Source organism: Saccopteryx bilineata, chromosome 3, assembly GCF_036850765.1.
Source record: "Saccopteryx bilineata isolate mSacBil1 chromosome 3, mSacBil1_pri_phased_curated, whole genome shotgun sequence".
Taxonomy (NCBI): Eukaryota; Metazoa; Chordata; class Mammalia; order Chiroptera; family Emballonuridae; genus Saccopteryx; species Saccopteryx bilineata.
The window spans coordinates 173,015,162-173,035,285 of NC_089492.1; the positions used below are offsets into that span (position 1 = coordinate 173,015,162).

At 36.0% G+C, this 20,124-nt stretch overlaps 1 long non-coding RNA gene across 1 annotated transcript in view; it reads right to left on the reverse strand.

The window, feature by feature from the left end:
* LOC136330831 (uncharacterized) overlaps positions 1-20,124 on the reverse strand; it is a 508,264-nt gene that overhangs the window by 201,300 nt on the left and 286,840 nt on the right. The window contains exon 6 of the long non-coding RNA XR_010730391.1: positions 3,509-3,625. This is a non-coding gene — a long non-coding RNA (uncharacterized lncRNA). The remainder of the gene's footprint in view (positions 1-3,508; positions 3,626-20,124) is intronic.

The window sequence follows — 20,124 nt, forward strand, 5'->3', positions numbered from 1 at the left end:
TATTTATATCTAAATTGGACATCCTCAGAATAAAATGTCCAGTTGATATAAAAAGATTGTTTGATAAGAAAATTTACTTTTTTTTCTAAGAATTATTAAGCCACTATTTTTTCCAGTAGATAAGATCATTTTGAAACAGCTACCATTTGTTGAGCTACTTCTGTGTCATTAAATTCATTTACTATTACAACACTATAAAGTAAAAATTAACATGTTCATTTTACATAGAAGGAAAGCTAGAAAGATTAATTTGCAGAAATCATACAATTGTTTAGTGATAAAACACAGTTCCAAACTCAGATCTGCATGGCTCTAAAAATATCCCCCTTCTCACTACTCTGCCCCTCTAGACTCTCATTTCTATGCTTCAAATGCATCTACTGTATTACTTTACTAACCACCTCTTAATAGCAAAATATCCATTCTAAGCACATTTAACATTTAATAACAACAAAAAGCCTCCATCTTCATTCCTGGCTCTTATTTGAAGTTAAAGTTTATTACTGAAGCTGAAGAAAAGTCTTTTAAGTATGAGAGAAATGCAAGTGGTATTCCAAGTAACAATATGTGTGTGCTCGAGAGGGAAACACGAGAAGAGCATCACCAAGTTCACGTTGGCCTCATTTGATACTATCACACTGACCTAGGGCCAACGTACATTTGTTTCTCTCTCTCTTTCCCTCCTCCATTTCCTCTTCATTCCAGAAGCATACAAAAATCATAGCAAAGAAGCTGGATAGGGTTTCCAAGAATCCACTGAAAATATTATCAAATAAAGGAATGGCTATCTAATCCAAGGATAACCTCATTTCAACTAAGAATAACCTAAAACACTAAAATACAACACAACTTTATGGGAGGGATCATAAAGAACAACTGGAAACAAAATCACTTAAATATTGATTTTAAATATACAGATTTTTGGAGAGAAATTCTCAAAAAAACGGTCTTAATGTATTTTAATTTGTACTACTTATGACAGGGCTTTATAATTTAGTATGAGTCAACCTTCAAGTTGTACTTTTTATTTCAAAGTTTTTTAAAGTCTTTCATTATGTTTAATTCTAGTTCTAACTTTTAACCCCAGAGCTGATCCCTATCTGTTAGATTCTGGTCCTAATGGATCTCAGATTTCTGATATTTGTGACTAAATACCACTAGAGCAGAGTATTACTTTTGTTTATTTGTTTTGAAAATAGATTTTATTTATTTATTTTTAGAGAGAAAGAGAGAGAGAGAAAGGGGGAGGAGCAGAAAGCATCAACTCCCCAGAGTATTAGTTATGAAGATCTACAAATTTCAGGACACTCTCCTTCATATCTATCTACATTTGCAATTGTTTCAGTCTAGTATATATAGTTGGTAGTATTTTTTTAAAGGAGTCAGTTCTCAATTATTAAGCTTTTCAAAATGGTCAAAGTAAAAATGGCTAGACTTATATTTTTAAAGTCACGTAGGTGTTTCCCCCTTACAGTAATATTGTATGGTAAAATCAATCTTTCCTTCCAACTTCTTGGTAAATTAAGTAACTATACTGTATTAACATAATAGTAAAGGTAAAACACATTTTTAGATAACTAAACATACAGGCTAAAAAACCCTGTCTTCTCTCCCAGATTGTTAAATATCAGCTATCAAATATACGAATACCAATATTTCCATTTGCCTCACCCACCAAAAAAGATGACTAATGAACTGTGTCCAACACTGTGTTAATCCTGGGATATACCACAGGAGATAATATTTTTAGTACTCTCTCTAATACATTCACATGTAATGGAGGAGATAAAGGTAACAGACAATTATAATTTAGTGTGATGAGGATACAAAGATAAGCACGGGGTGCTACCAAAATTTATAGGAGGGATTTTCAATACCCCCTAATGACAGGAGAAGTTAGGAGCATTTGGGAGAGTTTCTCAAAGGATGTGATATCTAAAAGAGACTAAGACTATTTACTTTGCATCTGCTAAGGTTGCTTTAATAAAAAAGACTGACAATAACAAGAGTTGGGGAGGATGTGGAAAATTGGAACCCCCATACTTCACTAGTGGGAATGTAAAATGGTTCAGACACTTTGGAATTCAACTTGACAGTTCCCTCAAAATTTTTAGCATAGAATTACCCTATGACTTTATTTCACTCCAAGATCTACATCCAAGAGAACTGAGACATACATCCACATAAAATCTTGCACAGGAATGTTCATAGTGGTACTATTCATAATAGCCAAAAAGTAGAAACAACCCAAATGGCCATCAGTTGATGAATAAATAAATAAAATGTGCTATGCTCCAAAATGAAGTATTATTCAGTCATTAAAAAGAATAGAGCACTGCTACATACTAAAAGAATGAGTGAACATGGATGAATCTTGGAAACATTAGACTAAAAGAATCCAGACACAAACATCATGAAAAGTATGATTCTATTTACATAAAATGTCCAGAATAGGCAAATATTGGAGACAAAAAGTAGATTAGTGATTTCCAGAGTCTGAGAGAAAAGAGGAATGGAAAGTGACTATAAATGGGTATGGAGTCTCCTTTTTGTGGTGAGGAAAAGATTCTGGAATTACTCCATGGTGATAACCTTGTAATTTTGTGAATATCCTACTACTGAATTGTCACTGTAAAATGGAGAATTTTGAGGCATCTGCATTACATCTCAATTAAAGAGAAAAAATAAGGATAAGCAAATGAAAAGAAGGCAAACATGGCAAGAATGGTAGATGATAGAGAGGAAGGGAAGTTGATGTGGGTTCCAGAGCATGGAGAGAAGGGACCCAAGTAGGACTAAGGGAGTGCCCACCTGCCATAAAGCAGAGACACAGAGGGTGAAGGGGGTTGACATTTACAGCCTCTCTTCTGACCTTGAGATAAAGAAGTGGGTATGCAGGGCAGGAAGTATGAGGTGAACGGAAGAGGTTAAGCACAACTTCTATAGAGAAAAGAAAAAAGAGATGACTAGAAAGTTAGCCAGCTATTGGAAGTTTCCCAAATTTGTTTTAAAAAAAGAAGAAGAAACAAAAAGCTTCCATGTTTAACATAATAAAACAATTGATGTAGGCTCCAAAGGAACAGGGGACCTCAGAAGAGATTTCTCTCTGTCGACCTTCCTGGATCCTTAGTCCAGAGGGTGAGGCTCTCTTCTGCTTCCAGCTGCTTCACACAGCAAGGTTCATATCCCCAAGGCTTGCCTATTCAGCCTATCATGTGTTTAAGTCCTGCCATCGGCAGCATCTTGGTTTATTTGCAGTTTCCCCATATTTCAACAACTAGGTATGGCAGACTTCAAAACTCGGTATGAAGATGCCTTTTATGAAGCTTTTTATAAGCTTAAGGGAAAATAAGTTGTTTTACTTACTTATTGTATCTTATTTGTCTCTTTTTAAATTTTTTTTCATAATTTTTTCACCACTAACAAACCAGAATCAAACTTGATATGTTCTAGATCAAAGATGTTAATGTTTATTTTCCATGCTTTGAAATGAATAAAATTAACTTACCTTTATTGGTAATGTTGACATTAAGTTAGACACTGAACATTTTGTTAAAAACTTCCAAATCAAGATCTAGATCTCCATGGAACATGAAAATGGAATAATGCCACCAAATGATTGTGCCTAAGGACAAAAGCCAATGATTTATTAGAGCATTGTATAAAAAATAAAAAAGATATTGTATAGTTACTACCGGTCATGTAACTATCCCAAGTTTTCAAAAAGTACTAGTGTTTGATTTCAACTTAATACACAAATACATACTACTTATGTTAACACTTTTTTTTAAAGCTTCCTATGTAACAGGTATTTTTCCATATATAATCTCATTTATTTCTTCTTCTAATACAATTTTACAAATAAAAAAATATAGCAGCTCATATGAATTGGAGCCAGGATTTGAACCCAGGAGTCTGGTTACAGCTTCTGTGCTCTTAATCACTATACAGACTCCCTTGATATATTCCAGTAACAATAACTCCAAAGATTTTAAAGCTTAGATAGTATGAGAAAAATCAGGTGATTAATTCCCCTTTGGTTGCTAGTGTTTTTGAAAGCATATACATATGATTCAAAACTCAAAATATTCTAAGTCAGAATGATATAGAGAAAAGAAACTGAATTAAGGGAAAGGAAACTGGGTTTAATTATTAAGCTGAGCAACAACTAATGGGCTAAGTGTTGGATGTTTCTCAAGATCTTCTATGCCTGCATTTGCTCTAATTGACCAATAATATGTGTATAGTTCTAAAATTCACTATCAATGAAGAAAGGAAGCATATATTCTGTGAAGCCCTCACCTCTTCCATTGCCAGTATGTTTTCTCTTTGATTAGTCATTCATTCCCAATTCCTCTAGGTCAGGGGTCCCCAAACTACGGCCTGCAGGCCACATGCGGCCCCCTGAGGTCATTTATCCGGCCCGCGCAACACTTCCAGAAGGGGCACCTCTTTCATTGGTGGTCAGTGAGAGGAGCATAGTTCCCATTGAAATACTGGTCAGTTTGTTGATTTAAATTTACTTGTTCTTTATTTTAAATATTGTATTTGTTCCCGTTTTGGTTTTTTACTTTAAAATAAGATATGTGCAGTGTGCATGGGGATTTGTTCATAGTTTTTTTTATAGTCCGGCCCTCCAACGGACTGAGGGACAGTGAACTGGCCCCCTGTGTAAAAAGTTTGGGGACCCCTGCTCTAGGTGCTGGTCAGAGTTCCTCTGCTCTGTGCCAACTGGTCTCCTTCATTTCCTAGTTTGTTAATGCTGGTCTATCCTGGATAATTTAGCATTTATGAGAGTAATAGATAATTCAGTTTTTTCAAACTCAGGAAAGAAACAGCATATAAATAAAGAAATTCTTAATGCTTTTAATATTATGTATGATATGTCATGAACTTGACCAGAAATGCTCTGGGACCAGGGAGTCCTTAAGAGCCCAGAGCAGGTGGCAGGGTGCTGAGTGTATCCTGGACAACACTGCCTAGCAGTACGGCTCCCTCCCTTCAGGGATATTCTGTGTGAGCTAGCTCCTCTCAGTGAATAAATTTACTTATATTTGCAAATTATGTATACATGTTGAGATTCAACATGTGAACTTGAAATAAGACCTGTAGTCATTATATTTCCTAGGTATTTCTGCCAAAGTAAATATTTTTCTTTGGATCTGGATTTTCTGATTCTCCAATCTTGTTTTCTCTGTATTTTGCTTTGATACCATCTCTACTCTACTTTTCTTTCTAAACATTTAAAATTTGTGGCCTCCACCTTATAAAACAGTGAAGAAATCCTAAGGTTTCTTTAAGGGTAGGGGCTGGTGTTGGGGATCAGAGAAGCATTGTAACAGATCTGTGCAAGATGTTAGTATCTACCTGTATGAGGAGGGAACAAATTTTCAACTACCAATGGCATTTCTTCTAAATAGCTTCTCTAGTCTATATAAATTATAAATATTGTAGTAGGAGCAACAATAGCAATCATAATAATAAACACCTGCATAGCATTTACTCTACACCAAATACCATCTAAGCATTTTACCGGTGATAGTAACTCGTCCTCACAGTAACTGCATGGCATAGATCCTATTATTAGCTATTTTACCAATAAGATGAGGAACAGAAAGGTTAGTTGACATGCTTAATGTCACACATCTAGTAACTGGCAGAGGCAGGATATGAACCTAGGTTGTCTGAATCCAGAACACATAAATGCCACACCATTATTATAATTTTTATAGTGTTGATCCTAAGGCACTCTAATGTTCTGATTTTTCTCTCAGTCAAATTTGAGTAAATTTGTGTAGGGATACAAACCATATACCACATGGCCAGAAAAGCCTCAATATCATGAAACTATATTCTTCTTTATATAACAATTTCACAAAAATCTAAAACTAAAAGTCTGATTTAATGGTTAAATCCTGTAAAATCTTGTACAAATAAAATAAAAGCATAAAAAAGATTTCAGAAATAATTTCTTTTAACTTAGTATAATAGAGTAGAAATTAAAAGTTAATCATTCCTGTACTAATATTTAACATTTTATTTCAAAAGAATGTCAAACTTGCAGGAAAGTTGTAAGAACTGCTCAAAAAACTTTCATATTGTCTTTACCCAGAGAATCCATTCAAGTTAAGCCAATCACTGGAATACTCTTCTCTCTAGCCAACACATCTGGTCCAGGACCACACTTCGTACTTAGCTGTCCTCTCTCTTCAGTCTCATTGAATCTAGAGCAATACCCAACTCTTCCTTGACTTTTACTGCCCTTACATTATTGAAGGCTGCTGTTTAATTATTTTGCAGAATCCCCCCTCCCCCCAGGTATTAGTCAAGTTTTCTCCTGAGCAAATTCAAGGATTACATTTTTGGGAAATGACACTGTGTGCCAATTACATCCCACCAACTGACATACAATGTCAGTTTGTCACATCAGTGGTGATGGTAACTGATCACTTGACTAAGGTCAAATGTTCCAAATATCTCTAGTACACTTACTGTGTAACCCTTGATAATAAGGATTTGTGGACAGACACTTTGTAGTTATACAAATGTCCTGATCCTCATCCAACTTTCACTCACTAGTTTTAGCATCCATTGATGTTTCTGACCTAAATCACTAAGCTGATTGCCAAATCACCATCTTTCTCATCTCAGCTAGCTTTCTATTTACCAGACAGCACCCTATTTTAAGGAAAACCTTTCTCCTTCCCCCGCTTATTCATACATTTATTTATATTGGTACAGCCCCCTGGATGCCTGGTTTGTTAGTGGATATAATCAAATACTCCCAGGTTTGCCTAGTGGAGATTCCTTCAAGCTGCTGCTTTGTTCTTATGGCATCTTCCCATGATTCCTTGAAAACATCTTTATTTTCTTGCACAACAAGATATTCAAAACTTATTTTGTACTTTGCCACCCCAGCCCTAGAACCAGACATTTTTTCAAAGATCTGTGGCTCCTTTTAGTGAAGACTGGTATTGAGAGACTAAGATCTTGACAACAGATATGCTCGTGGTCACTGAGATGTCATCACATCCTGGCCCTTTTAGTGAGCAGAGTTAGGAAACATGTATGTTTCATTTGCATATATATGTATATGTACATATTCACATATATCCATCCATAAACGGTAACATTTCTATTCATTTCTATATTGAAATTTCAATTTATATAAATGTTATATATTGAAATTCTTGAGTTCATACCAATACCTCAAATTCCAGTTTATAGCACAGGGTTCACTCTAGCTTTCTCCTTTCCTATGGTGTGACTTCCTTCTCTGACAGCACAAGGTCTGGCTCCCATTACCTACAGTGTGTTTGCTCAGCAGCCTCACTGGGTCTCCTTGCTCAGGCCTGCCTAGTGGCTTTTTGACTAAATTAGTTTTTAAAAAGGAAGAAATTAAAGAAGCAAGAAAACAAGGAAGGATGGCTGGCAATACCAAATTTTTTAGATTATGTAATCTAATAAAAAGATAACCTAGGCCCTAAGACTAGATATATCAACACAGCATCTTATTCCCTGGCTGTAGGGAAAACAGAGTTTAACATTGTTTTCCAATGGCTTCTCAACTGTCTCTTAATGTTTATCAGATATATAGCACATATAGTACAGTCTCATTTGCATAATACACTGCACACAAAAATTAGGGGACCAGGGAACATGCAGATATTCCACTACTTTCAGTCTTTTGTATAGTGCATTTTCACCAAGGAAATAAAAGTTGGTTTTGCATCACATTTGTATAACAGAACAACTTTCTTTGACTTGTCATTAGCTTTTCTGATGTTCTTGTTTAATAAGAAAAATCAAATGCTTCTTTTTTTATCACTTCATATTCATTTTGAAATATCCCTAATTTTGTGAGCAGTATATTATAAGTGGCTCCTATTCTCTTGATGTAAATAGTTTCTAACAAAAAGCTGATCAAACCAACCTTTGTGCAACGAGGTATCAGATCTGGCCCCAGTCTTCCATGAAGCACAGTGCTGAGCGGGTCACACCAACTTTTGGTGTCCTCACTTCCTGTTTCTTCTCTGTACTGTTGAGATGACAGCCCCAAGTCCTCAGAGCTGGTATGTATTGAATAAATTAAGTGAGGAGAAAGTATGTAAAGGGCTGAATATGGAGCCTGGCACCAGTGCTCAGTTAATAAACGACAGCTCCTCCATTGCCACCACCCTTGTCACAGCACCGCCATCACCATCTCCGTTATCAGAGCCACCGTCATTACTTCCAGACTTCAGGGCGCTTGCCATGCAGACTACCAGTGAGAATGGAAAGCTGTTTGAAATGTGCTCAGGTCATAAATAATACAGAGCTCATTTTATAGTTGCAAGAGGAGGACATTTAGGCAACTCCCATATCACTTCATTGTTCTTTGGGTCTGGCTGCACACAATCCTTAAGGACTGACCCCAGTTTCTAGCCCCCCCACACACAACCAGGACATCGGACCTGATCTTTTTACCCAAATAGCGTGGGTTGGAAGATGTCATTTATTTATGTGTTGCGACACTCTGACCCTTTACCACACAGTGCTAGTGAAGGATGAAATTTCAGACGAGGGTAAACAAACACAAAAAAAATTAAAGAAATGTGATGATTTTATGGAAAGGCAGCAAAAACGATAAAATCCTTAAAAGATTTACAGAGGATTAGGGACAGAAACAGTCTTCAGGCCCAAAATGGTGGCTCGCTTTCCCCAGTACGTGACTCCTGGCAAACTAAGCTGTTTTATTACTTAAAGCTTAGCTTTTTTTTTTTCACTGCTTTTTTTCTTCTTCAAGAAGAAAAAAAGATAGAAAATATGTCAAGTGTTCAATGAAATACCAGGTGCACTATGGCTCTCACTCTCATTTAAAAGAAAAAAGAAAGAAAATAAAAACACCTATTGTCGCTCACAGACTTCAGCCTAGCCTGTCAAGCAGGAATTAAAATCTCTTTAAAAAGAAGCTTTGCATGGTTCATGTGTCAGGCTGACATGAGCTGGATCAGCTTACAGAAGGGGCCTGAGATAAGGCAACCAGGAAAATGTAAGATTTTTTTACACATCTCCCTATCTTTATTCCCTCTCCCACTCTCCCTTCGTAAGACTGGGGCAATGTGCAACTCAGATGAAAGAGTAATTTCTTTCCCTTGATTAATGGCTGCACCAGATTCTTAAATTAGCCCATCAGGAGCAAACATCTACCTCGCATTTCTAAAGATCTATTTTTCTGTAAAAATCCTGAAACAAAAAACATTAGTGTAAAGCCCACTATTGGGTCTCTGAATGTATTAGGTCCAAAGGTACAAAGCCTGCTGAGCAAGGAAGTTGGGTTTATTTTTAAAAGAATGCATCAAGTATTAGTAGAAAATTGGTTGTAAATGGGGCCACTTAAGCCTCCATGGAAAGGAATTGCAGAGGCTTGGGATTAAAATTGCAGGAAGCCAAAAAAGAAAATTGAGGATGAGGAAATGATGACTGATGGGCTTGGTGCTATTATCTCTGAGAATACTAAGGACACTGAAACTTGAAAAAAAAATTACATTGGTGACCTTGACAATGAGTCCAGACTGAGAAGGCAGCTGGGCGTAGCTTCCTGCAGGGATGGAAGTGGCGTAGGCAGAGTTTCTCATTTCTAAACGGATGATGAAGATGTTTCAGATAAGCAGTTTTGATTTTCTTTTAGCATTTGGAGCTGCAAACTGCATCTCCAAGAATAAATGTCATGCCAGCCTTGGAAAAGGTTCTGTCTTCAGTACCTGTAGTTTGAAACCCTTAAATGGTCCTAGAGGATTTTTATGACTTTGGGACATAGGAGATTGGAGATTAAAAATGGACTCTATTGACTAAATTACTGTACCAGCTTCTTTGTCTTCCTCTGTCATTGCACACAGAATGGGAAGCCCTAAACCATTAAGAAGATTCCATCTAAACTTCCTGAAGCTGCTTCAAATGAGAATTCATAGCTGATCCTGGATCCCAGGAAATGCAACCGCTGTGAATTCTCATGTCTTCACTTAACATTATTTTCTGAAGGTGCATTTGCTAACACATTTCTTCAGATCAGTGGTTCTAAAGCTAGTTAATATCAAGACTTCTTCATTAATCTTAACAATTACTGTGGACTCTAAAGAGCATTTTCTCTTTCTTAGATGTAGGTTACATTTATCAATATTACTATGTCAAAACTTAAAACTAATAATTATTTAATATTAATTCATTAAAAAGTACTCTAAAAACTCACTGGCATTAACAAATGATAACTTTTTATAAACAATGCTTATGTTTTCCCAAATATGTAGTGAGAATGACATTATTTTACATTGTTGCAAATATTTTCATGCCTAGCTTAGTAGAAGACAGCTGGAGTCTCCTATCTGCTGCATTCAATCTGTTGTGATATTTTGGTTTACGTACATAAATAAATCCCATTCATACATAGCTATGTAGTTGGAAACAGAGGAATATAACATTATAGCCTTTCCAGATAATTTTGTATATTTTTTCCATGATACTATACCAAAACTCAACTATAGTTTTTATAGGGCTCTACACCCACATCAGTGAAATTTTCATACTCTGATACATTCAAATCCATTGCCCTATTTAGCATTTGATCTTTACCCACATGCAATTTTGTAAGAGCAATCATTGGTCATTTAGAAGATAATGATTCACTGAATTAAGCAGAGTTTCCAAATGTACACTGAAAAACTTCAATGGTACACTTGTGAAAGAAGTAAGATGAAAAGGCAAATAACATCTTAGTATTATTATAAATATAGATTTGACCTTGGAGATCCTCTAAAAATGTCACGGGACCTCAGGGCCTGTGAACCAAACCTTGAGAACTGCTGCTTTTGGCTAGCATGGCCCCTGAAAACAGGGACTGGAGTTGAGAACCAGGTAACACTTTGTCAGGCCATTGAAGGATCTTTTTAGGAACCAGTTAACATTAAAAATATATATATATATATTTTTAAGTATCCCCAAGTTGCCTTTCCACTTAGATTTCATTTAAAAAAAATAAAAAGTCTAAGTATGACAGCTCTCTGGTATCTAAGCTGTCTGCTAGAAACTGGAAAGGTCACAACCCAATGGATAATACATTGCTCTCCACTACAAAGGACCTGAGTTTAAGTAGTAACAACTAAGTCTCAAGTTGAAATCCGGATACAAACAAAACGTTTTATGAGTAACAAGCCAAAATCATTTATTATTGATTTTTTCCTTCTTTGTGAAATTCTGAGGTTTAGTGATTCTTTTAAAATCATTATTTGTTAGTGCCCTACTGCTACTAAGAAAATTTTTACTTAAAGTTATTATACCCTGATAAACTACCTTCTCCTAGGACAGGAACTTACCTGTTCTGTCCAATACTGTATTCCCAGTCCTATCACTAAAAACCTGTGCCTGTCACCTATTCAAAGCTCAATAAATATTTGTAAGATAAATGAAGAATTTCATTTGTATTTAAATACCATTAAATATTTTAATGGCAAACATGGCACTGTGTATACCATACTGAAGAAATAAGTAATTCTATACTGCTAATTCTACAGTTTAATGACATTTTAATGAATGAGAAAAAATAGATGAGCCTTTTACCTGTATGTTAAGTCTGCTTTAATCAAAAACGTTAATTCACAAGCATATTTTTGGTGAACACCTCATAAAATTCAGATTTCAAATTCAAACTCTAACAACTTTTAATCCAATGAAATGCAGAAAGTAGCTAAGAAAAATTAAATTCTGCTCTAGATAGGCTGTTGTTTCAGTGCAACCTGATACTTCTTTTAAGAAGAAAAATTAATTTTTTTCTAATCCTTTAAAGACCAAAATTCTAGTAAAAAATGCATACAAAATAATACGTTGACTGAAGTCTTCATGTGTGTATTTGCATGTATACAGATGAACACATCATTGAAGTTCTCCCTGACCTGTAATATAGCTGCATAAATGGTTGCATTGTTCTTTAACTCATAATGTAAGAAAGGGGCAAAGTTAGGAGCAAAGATACAGGCAACTAGTATTACAGTGGCCCAATATTTCAGAAGTTTTGATAATTTAGATTATGTAAGTTATTATTTTTTTATAGTCCTGCTAGGGGAGAGAAAGTGGGCTTCCATGGAAAACAGAAGTGACTGTGCAATAGAACTGATTATCTGTTCAAGATGGCTTATGCTTCAGAACTATAAAAAATTATAGGTGGGGTTTTGGTTACAAGAGGAGCTATCAGTCATCCTGAACTATTGACATATTTTTATGTACTGTAGTCTCAAATCTCTCACTAAGGTTACCTATTCATCCATTAAATCCAAAATTTGGAGCCCCTGTTGAGGGAAAAGGAGAGATTTAACCTGAAAAATCTGCTCTTCCTAGTCTTATAGCAAGATTACATTTGAAAGTTAGAAGGGCAAGTTAAGTTCCCTTACGCTCCCCACCCCAGGGTAGCACTTGTGTCCAGCTACCTACTACCTTTGGTCAAATGATAACAGAAAGCTATGAGTCCCAGGGGTTGGGAAGAGCTACTTAAAATCTTTTCACAGCTTTGATTTACTATTGGTCATGAACCAATAAGAATTATAGCCAATATTTATTTTTCTTCAACAGTGTACTTGTCACTGGACAAATTACAGTTAAAATCAATTCCAGTCTAATCCCAGGACCTTAAAAATTATTGAGCACACACTAACTAACCTTCTTGCATTATTAGAGATAGTAAAATAACTAAACACAGAGCCAGGAGAGACTCTCCTTCAAGAGATGCAAAAAAACAGTGTAAGTTCCCTACCACAAGATGAGCCTGCTGGGAAGGTTTGACTGCTGCTAATGAGCACAGGGCCATAACATTTGAGCACACAATGCTGGATTTCAGATGAGGTGGCAAGTTGTTTCTATTGGCATTTCTTTCCTAATATAAAACTTCTCAATCTAGATATAAATTAAATGGATTCTGTTACACCTTCACTCCACAGCTCCTCTCTTAAACACCATTCTCTGTGCAATTCCATTTTTGTCTACTTCCCAAAACTGGCACTCATTTCCTGGGACTCTATTAAATTCAATCCCATGGAGCAAATGAGTCGTTTTGTAAAGTGTCTCCTTTCCTTCTCCCCTTCTACTATCTAATATTGGGGCATTCTATAGTTTATCAGAACCTTTACCAAGCAGAACCTTATCAAGCAAATATTGGGACAGAAAGTGGTACACTTGATTGTCAAAGTAAATGGAAGTTGACAAAAGAACAAGAACCCATAAATAATAGTATGAAATAGCATGTTTTGTCATTTTTCTCTGTCTTATTATTGTCTCAAAATATACAGTTTGTAAAGCTGACCACTATTCTATGGAACAGTGACAAATGAAATATAATGAAACCCCTATAGAATTTATTTTGTAAAAAGACAAAATGGAGAATCAACACTTGATAATCCTATCAATGACAGTCACCTTCCATTTTATGTTGGTGTGAACTTTGTTCATTTATACCTAGTTCTTCAATTTGCACCATGATTTCCATTTGTTTATTAATTTATTCAGTATGTAATGCATATCACACACATAGTATTATATAACAGCAATAAAATCTTAAAAAAATGAACCCAAAAGCCCAATGTGGTGCTCGGTAAATACCATGGATAGGCAAAAATAGGTTTACAGTTGTGAGTACATAAAATGCAGTTTATTCTTGTATTATTCTTCATTAATTATTGTATCATTTATATTATTAACTTAGTTTTTCCCACCACTACATATTCAAAAAAAAAGTTTTGTTGTTTTGGGGGTTGTTTTACAGAACAAAGAAAAAGAAAGACAAGGAGAGGGGGCAAAAAGAGAGAATTACATTACTCTACTGGAAGTATGTCTTTCAGGGAGAGCTGCAACAGGAGGGAGGAGCTGCCCTAGTGTGGAAGGGGGGGCGGTGAAGGTGGCAGGAAAGGTTTGCCCGAGAGCAGGCATTTGAATGGAGTCTTCAAAGAAAGGAGGCATTCACCTGATGAGTTAGGAGAGTTAGGAATGCACCAAGGGCAGAAGCAAGAAAGAGCAGTCAGAGGGAACTCCTGTCCCCAGGCTTGAAACCTTCCTTAAGACATTCTTCTCCTTCCCCTTTCACATCTTCACAGTTACCAAGTCGGGACTTTCTTAGCTTGAAATCTCACACCAGCCCCATCTTTTCCTGCTGGACTGACTCAGCAGAGGACTTATTGTACAAGGTGCCTGTTGAAGTAGCCCCAACTGTTCCCTGTACCCTACCTCCCAACCAATCTCTCATCCATCCTTGACCGCAGCTTCCAAAACAATGCACTTTGCTTGGCCAATTGTGTTCAGGTTGAAATGCTAAAGCACCTACTCACTGAGCTCTAAGCATCCATCTCATCATGAACTTCATGTATCACACAGCTTGACCTTTCATCACCTGACATATAGACAAAGCTATAAAGTGGGACAACAATATAATTATCTTATAGGGTTCAAGATTAAATAGGAATGCGTATACAAACAGATCACAGTGCCAGGCATTTTGTAAGCCCTAGATAAAGAGAAGAAGTTGGGGGGAGAGAGGAGGAGGAAAGAGCTGCCCCTACTTTAGGCTACCCTAACACTGCCTTGCCTCTTTCTCTTCTCCCCTCCTCATCCTTAAAATGCCCAACAACCATTTCAGTCTGCCACAGTAACTCCCCCCTTCTGAAAGCACAATTCAGTACTAATTTTATTTATTCATTCTCGACCCTGCCAAACTTTAACTCTCCTCATAATACCATCCCTTTCTTTAAAGGAGAACCACCTTCCTCTCAGTTTATCCAAGAAAAACAATCATTCTCATCTCATTCCACAATCAGTTGGTCACCAAGTCCTGTAAAAGTCTAATGTTCTAAATTCTTCTCAAATACTCACTTTTCCCCATCCCTATTTTCTAGAATATTCACTTCACTAAAGAGAGAGATAAATTAACATAGACCAAATTTATTCACTAATTACAATTGCAGTTAAGTCTCCATGGAGGCCTTAATTTTAATGTTTGATGCCATGTGGCTGTTGTGAAGGTTAAATGAGATTAAACAACTAAAATTTACATACTTTACCTTTAAATGCAAACATATGACATTGTGATGTGTTTACTATGGCCATAGAAAAAAAATGCCAATAACTTGATCAAAAACTTCTGATAGCCAAGGACAGCCACGTTGACGCCATGTCAGCATTTGAAATTATTGGAACATAGTATCAAGGTTTCAAACACTTAGGATTAGACCACCTTAAAGAAGTACTTCAACTTCTACTTCAATATCATGAATTAGATTAGATGACCAACCTTGCCAACACAGAACTAAATAACCAGAGGAAACTTATTAGCATAGCCTCTGAAAGCATTAGAGGACTATGAAAGCACAAAGATTTGATGGGCCATGACTTGAAGAAAAGGGGGCGTGACACCTGCATCTTCTTTAACATTTGGTAGATTCTACCATAAGCAGTCAAAAGACTAAGAAGTTGCACAGTCTCACAGAGGTGGGCAGGCAAAAATCAAAGATCATGGCCTGCTAAAGGAAAGGGCTCCTGGTAACAGCCCAGATCATCAGTTGGGATTCCAAAGGGCTGAACCAAAAGAATAAACTTAATAAACCAGATATTTAGCAACCTCAGAAAGAACAAAGGCCACCTTTGGAATAGTTGAAACTCTGCTTGTAGCAGAGAAGCTGCATCAATATCACTAGAGGCTATACCATGAAGAGATATTCAGATTAAAGCAGAGAAAAAGGAAAAGCACATATGAAATTATATATATATATTCTAATTATATATAATATATATTCTAATTATGTATTATATATTCTAATTATACATAATACATATACATACTTTATATAATATATTATATATATTATATATAATCAGAATCCCAGAAGAACTGAGTAGAGAAGGGGGTAAAAGCAATATCTGAAGTAATAATGGCTGAGAATTTTTCCAAAATTAATTTTAAAACATCAAGTCACAGATTCAAGATGTGCTACAAATCCTCAGTTAGGTAAATCCAAGGAAATTCACACCTAGACCATTAGAATAAAATTGCTGAAAACCAAAGACTAAATGAAACCTCAAAACTGGTGGAGCACAAAGACAAAGTGAATATTATTAAAGCTGTGGTAGGTGGGGGTTTCTTGGGGGAGAGACAGAGTATTTTCAAATGACAAAAATAAGACTGACAGACTCCCAACATGGTCATGGTAAACCAGAAGACATGATATCAGAAATCATATCTCCAATGCACTGAAAGAAAATAACTTCCAAGAATTCTGTAACCAGTGAAAATATACTTCAAAAATACAGTCCTATAAATAAAATCTTAGGGATCTTATCACCAGAACACCTGAACTAATGAAATTCTAAAGGGAGCTCTTAGGCAGAAGGAAAATAATCCCAGATGAAAGCTTGGTATACAATTTTTCCCAATGAGTATTTAAGTACATCTGAAAATATCAGATTAAAGATTTAAAGATTGAAAAGGATCTTGAGTTTCTGCTTGATCTGTCCTTTTCAATAGTTACTTCCATGCCTTAAATAACGCAAAATGTAAATAAACACAGAAATATGAAATTACAAATCTTATTTGAAATTCAAAAGTAGGCCCCTGTATACTACAAAATTGATCAGTTCACTTTTACTGAAATGCTCTACAATTTGGAGCCCTATATTTACCTGCACTTTCCCTTAGAACATCTTACATTCCCATCCCATCATTTCCAAACCAACAAAATCTTGGTCCTTCCCTCCAGACCTATTTTAAGTTCCCCTAACAATCCTGAGCACCTATTATGTGTCTATTTTTGTGGATTTTGTAAGAGGCACTGTGTTAGTTTCTAGGGTGGGAAGACAGAGTATACCCATTGTCTTCCAGGATAGAGGTTATCTGCTTATTGTTCCTGACTGCACACAATTGAATAGATCTTATCCCTCTTCTAACAGGAAGAATGCCAAGACCAACCATGATGACTATTTAGTGTTTGTTTTTGTTTTGTTTTTTAACTTATCACTATACCACAATCTCAAGACTCTTGCACCAATGATCTCTCTACATCATTTAGCACAGATCCTTTACATAAATATCCAGTGACTGATATTTTAATGAGAGAGCAATGAGCCCCAGCTTACATAACAAAATTTAGTAAAAGCAAATAGAAAATCCTTCATTTAAGTTTTTAAAAATAGGCCCTGGCCAGGTGGCTCAGTGCATAGAGTATCATCCTGCAGTGAGCCAAGGTTGTGGGTTCAATCCCCACTCAGGGCTCATATGAGAAGTAACCAATTAGTGCACAACTAAAATGGAACAACTAAGTAGAACAATGAATGGATGCTTCTCTCTTTCTCCCCTCCTCTCTCTCTCTTTCAAAAATCAAAAAAAAAATTTTGAAAATTGAAAAAAAATTTTTAAATAAACTGCATAAGCATTGGGTGGGGAAGCCTTGACTTGAAATATTAACAAAATACCTTGATCTTCTAACCAATAAAAAAAGCTTTTAATATACTTCAAGTGTCTTCCTCAGGTTGAATCTTGCTCCTAAAAGCTAGGGCCGACTTTGCACATAGGAAGCCATCCTCCCATCTAAACACCCACAGAAACTTTTTTATCTCATCCTAGACATACTCTTAAAAAGACAAAAGATTTCACAACAGACATTACAAGGAACAGCTACACACAATAACTGGCATTCAACCAAAAAATCTCTTATCCATTTGTCATATATTATGTATATAGCTAAAACTTTTAATAACTCTTTTTTCCCCTGTGTTCTGAGCTATGAAATAATGTTACTTTTACCCAGGTTTCTGCAACCCAAAACAATTTTGAATTTTCTTTATTTGTTAACTTAAACGTTGCACTCTAGGTTCTTTGGTTATTTACTTAACATTCTAGGGATAATACTGTTAGAAAAGCAAGTCGCGATTTTACCCCATGCTGTTCTAACAAAAAAGAGATTCATTGCAAAGGTCTGGACATATTATGTCTCACCTCCCTCGTGTCACTTTACTATGTTAATTTTGTAACTCAAGCTTAGAAAACATCATACAAAAACTCCATCTGACTTGGCATTCTTCAGTTTATGATCATGCTATTATCAGTTCTTACTCCTCTTGCCTTTTTATTTTTCCCCACATGCTATTCTCAGTGTTTCTATCTATAAGTTTAATGGTTGTTTTTTAAATACAACTGAATATCTCCTTAATAAATAAAAGAGAATCAATATAGTAGAATAGCAGGACTCCTGGGCTGAAATTCACTGTAGGTCTAATCCCCAGTTAGTATTTAACATGTTGCCCAGGTAGTTAACTTTCTCAGTCTTGGTTTTGTTATCTGCAAAATGAGGCTAATGAAGACTGAGGACTGTCTTCAGAATAGAACTAAATAAAAAATGGAAATCTCTGAACACAGTAACCTGATATGGTAGAAAGATATGTTTGTTCAAACATACATACATGCGTGTCTTCTTTCTTTCTATCTCCCACCTCTTTCCATGACCTTATCCAAGAACCAGTACCCCTCTACTTCACTGCTTCCTAGACAATTGACTTTATCACTGTACATTAATTTCAAGTTCTCTTACACTCTAAGCCATATTCTGCACTTAGTTTAGACACATGAGTCATAAATATTCATCTCTTTTCCCTGCTATTTCTTTTAGGAATTGAGGTGGTTCTTCCCAGATCATTCTCATTACCTTCTCCATTCTCACAGTCTCCTGTGCCATCCCTTCCCCAACCACCAACACAAATGTTAGCTTATAACCTTGAAGATCAAATTGATATTCCCTTTCAATCTGCATTCTTCCTGTTTCATCCTGAGATAGTTTCCACCCATAGCTATTACTCCATCATTTTTATATACAAAGTCCTAGCTAGAAAACCAGGTCCTGTTTTAGTATAGTTTACAAAGGCAGCTGTCCCTTTGTAAACCCTTTCTTCTCCACCAAACTTATGTTATTGTGTCTCTTTTGATCTTGCCTCTCAAAAGTCCTCATATTAATAGTGATAGCCCATTTGAGATACCTACATCGCTATAAGACAAAAACAAGTAGGTCTTAACTAGAGAGTCTTTCTTTTTGAGTGTTAAATATATACCAGCTAGGCTGTGTTGTAAGCACTTTAGATATATGAATGCATCAATCTCACAATAACTCTGTTATTAGGAAAATTGAAGTATTATCTCCACCTAAAAAATTAGGAAAGCAAGACACAGAAACTAACTAAAAATGACTAGAGAACACCCAGCTCCTGAGTGACAGACCAAGTACTCAGACCCTGGCACCCCAGCACAACTGTGTTATAGGTGGTTCCAAAGTCACCTGTATGCTGGAAGCTCGTGAATCAGCCATGCTTCCTGAAGAATGCTGAGGAAACGAGGTCTAATCTCAGCCTCTAGGCTCCACACCAAAAAAGGCACTAAGAAAACAGTGCTCCTAATGAGGAGACAGACAGATGGATGTCAATGACTCTTTGGGGGAAAAAAAGAAAAACTGGCATGCCCCCCGCCCTTCAGCTCACCCTTGGTCCCATTCTCTGCAGCCCTGTTTCTTGACTTGCATGGGAGTTACACGTAAGTTCACTTTGTCACAATTCATCAAGCTGTGCAATTGTACATGTATATTTTTCTATATGTATGTTACACTTTAATCACAGTTTTTAAAAAGTATATCTGTGTGAGCCCCAAAACTACATGTAAAATACATGTTTTTAATATTTTTAACATGTCATACTTGTTTTTAATATGTTTAACACTTCAACTTAACCCATCTGTTACTGACAACATAATAGTTAAGATACAGATGTTTATGCATTTTTATCCTGAAAAAATATTAAGTGAGCTAGCACATGAACAGGTTAGATCTTCAAAGTTACTGGTGGTCACAATTCACATACCCCAAGGTCCAGCATTCCCAGCTACTTGCTGTTGTCCAAAAGCATGCATATTTTTACAACTGGAATGCATCTTCATCTAATTCATTCAACAAGTATTTCTTTAGTTAAGAAACCAAGTTGAACAAAAAGACACTGTGTCTGTTTAGTGGGAGAAATAGATATTCAAATAACCATGCAAATAATGTAAAAGTGCAGCTTTGATAGGTGCTCAGAAGGAGAGGC